The sequence below is a fragment of the Apium graveolens genome, chromosome 4, assembly GCF_009905375.1.
Source record: "Apium graveolens cultivar Ventura chromosome 4, ASM990537v1, whole genome shotgun sequence".
Classification (NCBI taxonomy): Eukaryota; Viridiplantae; Streptophyta; class Magnoliopsida; order Apiales; family Apiaceae; genus Apium; species Apium graveolens.
This window is the reverse complement of record NC_133650.1, coordinates 131,990,805-131,998,731: the sequence shown is the minus strand read 5'-3', so window position 1 is coordinate 131,998,731 and position 7,927 is coordinate 131,990,805. Positions and strand designations below refer to the sequence as shown.

The 7,927-nt window shown below is 40.6% G+C and overlaps 1 non-coding gene across 1 annotated transcript; it reads right to left on the bottom strand.

The window, feature by feature from the left end:
- Positions 1-1,272: 1,272 nt before the first annotated feature.
- Positions 1,273-1,377, bottom strand: LOC141721958 (small nucleolar RNA R71). The gene has a single exon (XR_012574998.1). It is a non-coding gene; the product is annotated as a small nucleolar RNA R71 (small nucleolar RNA).
- Positions 1,378-7,927: the final 6,550 nt, after the last annotated feature.

Genomic DNA, 7,927 nt, shown 5'->3' with positions numbered 1-7,927 from the left:
AGTTCATCCGTCGAGACTATATTAGAACATCCATCGAGAGCTACAAAAATACTAAGTTAAATCTACTAAGGTGTTTTGTTCAATTTATCATCAAGTTCACAACATATTCCTAATAATAAGTGCATATTCTGTTTAAACTAGACTCTGTGGGAACGAACTTAACTTAATCTTATACTACTTGTGATCGCGTACGCTTACATGGTTATGTGCGAACAAGTTTTTAGCACCGCTGCCGGGGACTCGGTGTTAAATTTTAGTTTATGTGCTTGTCAACAGTGGTCATTAAAGTTCACTGACTCAGATTATTTTCTTACAAGGTTTACTTTATTCGTGTGTTTCAGGTACTCTAGAGAGCGTGTATGCGAACACGTTCTCAATCTCGTAAGGAAACACTAGACGAAGTTGAAGAAGTTATTATCCTTTCTCCCCTTACCCGTGGAACCCAAACCTCCTCCCGGATTTTTATGCTTTTGCGGATGAAGACGAAAAGAAAGAGAATAGCAGGCAGTGCACCTTTGCCTTCGGTCAGCATACTCCAAGGTGAGTAACAAATATTCATTCCCAACCCCCACTATTATAGCTTTGAAGCCTTTAGCTCTAGTACCAGTACTAGAATGGTTTTCTAAGCGGGATATTTTGAGTAGAATGGCCCTACAAAGCCTATTTTGCTAGGTGCGGAAGTAGGGGTTGTTGCACATTTCTTGTGAAGGTCTCGCTTTCATTTGTCACTCAAGTGTACGTTTCAGAATACGGTTAACAAACATGTTAACTAATCAATTATGATAAATTCTTGATTAATTGGAGCATTTCTTTGTGGGTTCCTATACATTAAAGAGAAGTTTTTGAAGTTCAAAAAGTTGAAGAAGAAATTTTTGTTGCAATGGGAAAACCAATAGCAGAAACGAAAGCGTTGAAGGAGTATTCTCAACCAAAGATCAATGACATTCAATCTAGTATTGTCAGGCCAACTATTGCAGCTAATACCTTCAAAATCAAGCGTGGAAAGATTCAAATGGTACATAATTCATTTCAGTTTGGGGGTGCTCCAACAAAAGATCCCAATATGGATATTAGGGATTTCATCGAGATCTGCGACACCTCCAAATTCAACAATGTTTCTGAAGATGTAGTGAAACTGAGACTTTTCCCATTTTCTCTGAGGGATAAAGCTAAGAGCTGGTTGCACTCTCTACTAGGTGGTTCTATTGCTACTTGGGAGGATCTTGCTCAGAAATTTCTTACTAAATTCTTCCGTATGACAAAGACAGCCGCATTCTGGAATGCTCTCACTCAATTTGCGCAGAAATCAGGTGAATCTCTATGTGAAGCCTGGGAGCGCTACAAGGAGATGCTTAGGAAGTATCCTCATCATGGAATGCCTGACTGGATGGTGATAAATTGCTTTTATAATGGTTTGGGAACACAGTCAAGACCTATGCTCGATGCAACATCAGGTGGAGCTTTATGGGCTAAGAGCTATAAGGAAGCTTATGAGCTAATTGAGATGATGGCCACTAATGAATATCAGAATCCAACTCAGAGACTACCACAAAGCAAAGTAGGAGGAATTCTAGAGGTGGATACAGCCACGGCTATCATTGCTCAACTCAAAGCATTGACTATGAAGGTCGATTCTCTGACCAAATATGGTGTTCATCAGATAACTAGTGTTTGTGAGCTTTGTGCAGGTTCACATATGACGGAGCAATGCCCTATGTCTAGTGAATCTGCTCAATTTATGAGCAACTTTCAGAAGTCGCAGCAACCAGTTCCTGCCACTTATCATCCTAACAACAGCAACCATCCTAACTTCAGCTAGAGCAAGAATCAGGGTGGTATGCAACAGCCTTACCAGCCTTTTTGGAAACAAGCCTTTCAATCCTCCTGGTTTTCAGCAATAGTTTACACCAAGGCAATAATTTCAGCCATGGGAAATGCAACAACAATCTCATGGAGGTGCAGGTCCATCTTCGAATGAAAAATCTGAATTGGAGGAGTTGAGGCTGATGTGCAAAAGCCAAGTGGTTTTAATCAAAACTCTGGAGAATCAAATAGGGCAAATTGTCGATGCTTTATTGAACCGACCACAAGGAAGTCTTCCTAGTGATACAGAAGCTAATCTGGGCAAGAGGGAAGTCAAGGAACAGTTGAAGACAATCACCTTGAGGTCTGGAAAGGTCGCTAGCCCTAAAAATCATCAAAATGAAGAATCTGAAAAATTTCTCCAGAAGGTGGGCGCGCCCGCGTCCATATCAAGCGCGCCCGCGCAAGCTTCAGAAAATGCAATTCTTGAGGAAACAGCTGATCAGAAGGGGGTCGAAGCGGAAATCAAGAAGACTTCTACAAAAAACACTATTCCTGAGAAAAATATAGGAGTAAACAAGTCTATTCGCCTCCTCCATATCCTAAAAGACTTTAGAAGCAGAAGTTCGATAAATAATTTTCCAAGTTTCTGGAGGTTTTCAAGAAATTGCATATTAACATAACTTTTGCGGAAGCTCTAGAACAAATGTCGAGCTATGCTAAGTTCATGAAGGGCATTCTTTCTTGGAAGCTTAAACTTGAGGAGTTGGAAACCGTTGCTCTAACAGAAGAGTGCAGTGTTGTGCTGCAACATAAACTACCTCCTAAACTTAAAGATTCGGGAAGCTTCAAAATACCATACACTATTGGAAACTTATCTTTTGACAAGTGCTTGTATGACTTGGGAGCTAGCATCAATGTGATTCCATTGTCTCTCTTCAAGAAACTTGGTCCGCCTGATCCAAAACCTGTAAACATGTCCATACAACTGGCTGATCGATCCATCACTTATCCCCGAGGTGTAGTGGAGGATGTATTGGTTAAGGTGGAAAAACTCATCTTCCCTACTGATTTTATCATTCTGGACTTTGAGGATGATAAGATGATTCCCATTATCTTGGGGAGACCATTCTTAACTACTGGTCGAACTCTGATCGAAAGGCAGAAGGGTGAGCTTACTATGAGGGTTCATGATCAGGATGTTACCTTTAATGTTTTCAATGCAATGAAATTCCCTACTGATGAAGAGTAGTGCTTTAAAGTAGAGTTTGTCGACTCTGTAGTGAATTCGGAGCTTGATCAATTGCTAAGGACCGACACCTTAGAGAGAGAGAGCCTTACCAAGGGAATCTGATAGTGAAGATGAAGAAAGGGAAGAGCAACTGCAATATTTGAATACATCTCCGTGGAAAAGGAGATTGGACTTGCCATTCGAGTTTATTGGATTATCAGAGCTTAAAAATTCTCAGGAGCATCTCAAACCATCTATTGAGGAAGCTCCCACACTTGAACTAAAACCAATGTCTGACCACTTGAGGTATGTGTTTTTAGGTAATGCATCTACTTTTCTTGTAATTATCGCATCTGACCTTTCAGGTAGTGATAAAGACAAGCTCTCGAGAATTCTGAGAAAGTTTAAATTAGCAATCGGATGGACTATAGAAGATATCAAGGGAATCAACCCTTATTATTGCATGCATAAAAATTCTGTTTGAGGAAGGAAGTAAACCAACTATTGAACAATAGAGGAGACTCAATCCTATCATGAAGGAGGTAGTGAAAAAAGAAATTCTTAAATGGCTGGATGCAAGGATCATCTATCCTATTTATGATAGTTCGTGGGTGAGCCCAGTGTAGTGTGTGCCTAAGAAAGGAGGCATTACAATTGTTGCTAATGAAAAAAATGAGCTCATTCCTACTCAGACAGTCATGTGATGGAGAGTATGCATGGATTATCGGAATCTAAATAAATCCACTAGGACGGATCACTTCCCTCTTCCATTCATTGATCAAATGATTGAAAGGTTGGATGGACATGAGTATTATTGTCTTCTGGATGAGTATTCGGGCTATAATCAGGTTTTTATTTCCCTAGAAGATCAAGAGAAGACCACTTTCACTTGTCCTTTTGGCACTTTCGCTTTTCGTCGAGTTTCTTTCGGACTTTGTGGTGCACCTGCTACTTTTCAAAGATGCATGATGGCCATATTCTCAGATATGATTGATATTAATGTGGAGGTGTTCATGGATAACTTTTCTGTGTTTGGGACTTCTTATGATGAGTGTTTTCATAATCTTGGCTTGCTTCTAAAAAGATGCGTTCAGACCAATCTAGTGCTCAACTGGGAAAAATGTCACTTTATGGTGGAACAGGGTATCATTCTTGGGCACAAGGTATCTAGAAAAGGTCTTGAAGTGGATAAGGCCAACGTGAGGATTACTGAAAATCTTTCTCCACCAATCTCAGTTAAAGGAATCCGCAGCTTTCTTGGTCATGCAGGTTTTTATCGGCGATTCATCAAAAACTTCTCCAAAATCTCTAAACCCTTGTGCAATCTGTTGGAGAAGGATGTTCCCTTCAAATTTGATGAAGAATGTTTGGCTGCTTTCGAGAGTTTAAAAAAGAGTTTGACTATAGCACCTGTTATTACTGCACCTGATCCGAATGAGTCCTTCGAGATGATGTGTGATGCTAGTGATCAGTGAATTTTTTTCAGATGAGAAAATTTTTGGGGTGCAAGAAAAAGAACCATGGTTTATAGATATTGTGAACTATCTTGTGAGTAATGTTATTCCCCAGAACTCTCTTATGCTCAAAGGAAGAAGTTTTTACATGAGGTGAAATGGTATCGATGGGATGAGCCGTTCTTGTTTAGAGAGGGGGCAGATCAAATTATCAGGAGGTGCATTCCGTATAGTGAGACGGAGGGTATCTTACGAGACTGTCATTCTACTGTGTATGGTGGCCATTATGATGGAGAGAAGACAGCTGCCCGTATCCTTCAAGCGGAATTTTTATGGCCTACTTTGTTTAAAGATGCTCATCAGTTCGTGTTGAGATGTGATCGCTGCAAATGAATTGGAAATATGTCCAAAAGAGATGAGATGCCTCTCAATGTGCTTCTCGAAGTTGAGATTTTTGATGTTTGGGGAATCGACTTCATGGGGCCATTTGTCTCGTCATGCAATAATCAATATATTCTTTTGGTGATGGATTATGTGTCTAAACGGTTTGAGGTTAAAGCTTTTCCAACCAATGATGCTAAGGTGGTGATCAATTTTCTTCATAAGCAGATATTCACACGTTTCGGTACTCCAAGGGTCATAATCAGTGATGAGGGATTGCATTTATGTAATCGCAAATTTATTGCATTAATGGAAAGATCGTGTAAATCATCGTGTGGCCACAACTTATCATCCTCAAACTAATGGGCAAGCTGAAGTCTCTAATCGAGAGATCAAGCGAATCTTGGAGAAGGTTGTGAGTCTGTCAAGGAAAGATTTGTCTTTGAAGCTAGATGAAGCTGTTTGGGCCTGTAGAATAGCATTCAAGACTTCTCTAGGCATGTCTCCATTCCAGTTGGTATATGGTAAGGCGTGTCATTTGCTTGTGGAGCTAGAACATAAAGCATATTGGGCTTTGAAGAAGCTGAAGCTTGACATGGAAGCTGCTGGAGAAAAGAGAATGGTCTAACTTAATGAACTCGATGAATTTCGTCTACAGGCTAATGAAAACAACAAATTATACAAGGAAAAAGTCAAGAGATGGATTGATAGGAGGTTAGTGCACAAGACATTTGTGCCTGGTCAGCAAATTCTATTGTTCAACTCTCGTCTCCGACTTTTTCCAGGAAAGCTTAAGTCACGGTGGTCAGGTCCGTTCATTGTTAAAACTGTATTTCGACATGAAGCTGTGGAAATTTTTGATAAGCACCCGGACCAAGCGTTCAAAGTAAATGGTCAGAGGTTGAAGCATTATTATGGGGATACGGCGAACCGTGAGGTGGTGAGCGTTGTTCTTGCGATAACTTGATTTCGAAGTTTCACGTCAAGCTAAAGACATAAAACAAGCGCTTCATGGGAGGCAACCCATGCATTTGTTGTATTTTTGCTGAAGAAAAAAACAAAAAAAATCAAAAACTACTGAAATTTTTTCCAGAAGTGCGGCGCGCCCGCGCGAGGTCCCTGGAAAAGAAAAAAAAGAGTGAAAAAAAACATAAAATCAGATTAACCCAAGCCCAAACCCAAATTCTACCCTAATTCTAACCCTATTTCTACACCCTAAACAACTCCCCACCCCTCCTATCTCTATCATATATATATACATCTACATACATACAAACACATCTCCTATACCCACAAACCCTAGCCTCTCCTACATACAATACTTACACCCATATCACTATCACTTGTGATTATGACACCCAAAAGAGCACGAATCACGGGAGTAGTCTCACCCATCCCTCGTCTACCGAGGATTCTAGTGTGGGTGGCACGGAGAACATATATACTTCACCGGAAGCTCAGGCGGAGTTCACTAGGTTGATGTCTAAGCTGATTTCTAAGGAGAGGGGACTTTTACCCACGTCTAAGGATGGGAATCTGTTGGAGATGATTTTTAAGAAGGGTAGGAAGAATTTCCGTTAGACACCCGTTGCGGTTCTGATGAGCATTGTGCGGGAATTTTACGTAAATGCTAAGGAGGACAAGAATGGATATTCTGTTGTTTGTGGGTTGGCTGTTGATTATCATCCGACTGCCATTCATCGGGTTAAAAATCAAACCGCGAGGCCTGGGACTTCTGATGATTGGGTGCAGAAGACTAGGGAGGATTTCGACTTGGATTATATTTTGGCAGAGTTGTGTGTTTCAGGCACGAAGTGGAAGTACAAATCAGGCACCACTGAGCTGCTTACTTTTCCTGCTTCTTTTATGAACATATATGCTAGGGCATGGAACCTGTTTGTGTGTTCTAATATCATGCCTCTTCACATTCACACGAGGTTATCATGGATCGGGATATTCTGCTGTGGGGGATTTTGAATGAAGAAAATGTTGATCTCGGCTATGTGATTCATCAGAGTATGCTGCGTTTTTTGCGAGGGGGAACCATGGGGGCGATTCCTCATGCCTCCATTATTACGAAGTTGTGTATTTCGGTTAGTGTTAGGTGGCACGAGCATGAGCAGCTACAGATTCCAAGTGCTCCCATTAATAGCTCGACAATTTCGGTGATGCATGAGTGATATGGCGGTAAATCCCATGAGAAGGGATTGGGTTATACATATGATCATCTACCGGGTGGCTAGCCATATGACTAGACGTATACAGGGGTCCTTCTTAGGCACAGCAGGCAGTTGCTAGATCTTCTCGTGTAGCCGCTATCTTCTCATGCACAGCAGACAGGGGATAGGACTGGACTTGGAGATGCTCAGTACATGAGATTGACTAGGAGTATGGATGTCATGCATGACATTCACAGCCATTTTGTTCAGGATTTGACACAGGCTTTTAGTACTGCTTTTAGAGCCACTGGTGTCGAGGTCGATTGGCCTGTATTTGGAGCGACCACTGTTTACCCACCACCTGATTCTCCACCCGAGAAGGGTGATCCTACCGATGACTAGGTATGCCTTGTATCCTTATTATTACCTTCAATGAGGACATTGAATATTTTAAGTTTGATGGTGATAATGTAAGGATTAGTTGTGTGTCGTGTTCATATAGATTCATATTGCATGTTTAGTTGTAGTTCGTTCATTATTTTTGCATGATTGTTCATATAGGTCATATTTGTTGCATATTTGTTCATGTTATTATGTGAGTCCATGTAGTTGCATTTACATGCATATAACATGATCCCGTAGGATGAGTTATTTCTGATTGGTAGGTTGGTGTTGATTTGAGTGTAGTGATGTCGAATAGAAGGATGATTAAGTCCTAATGAATTGATTTGCATGCCTAGAAACAAAGTTTTTTCACAAGTCCTATAGGTTGCTTTTGAACTAGATCATGTTCATACTTATTTGTTTGTTGGAATTTAATCACTTGGTCATATTTTTTGCTATTCTCGTAATGACGTAGGAACACTGAATTTTTAAACTAGGGAAAAACATGGATATCG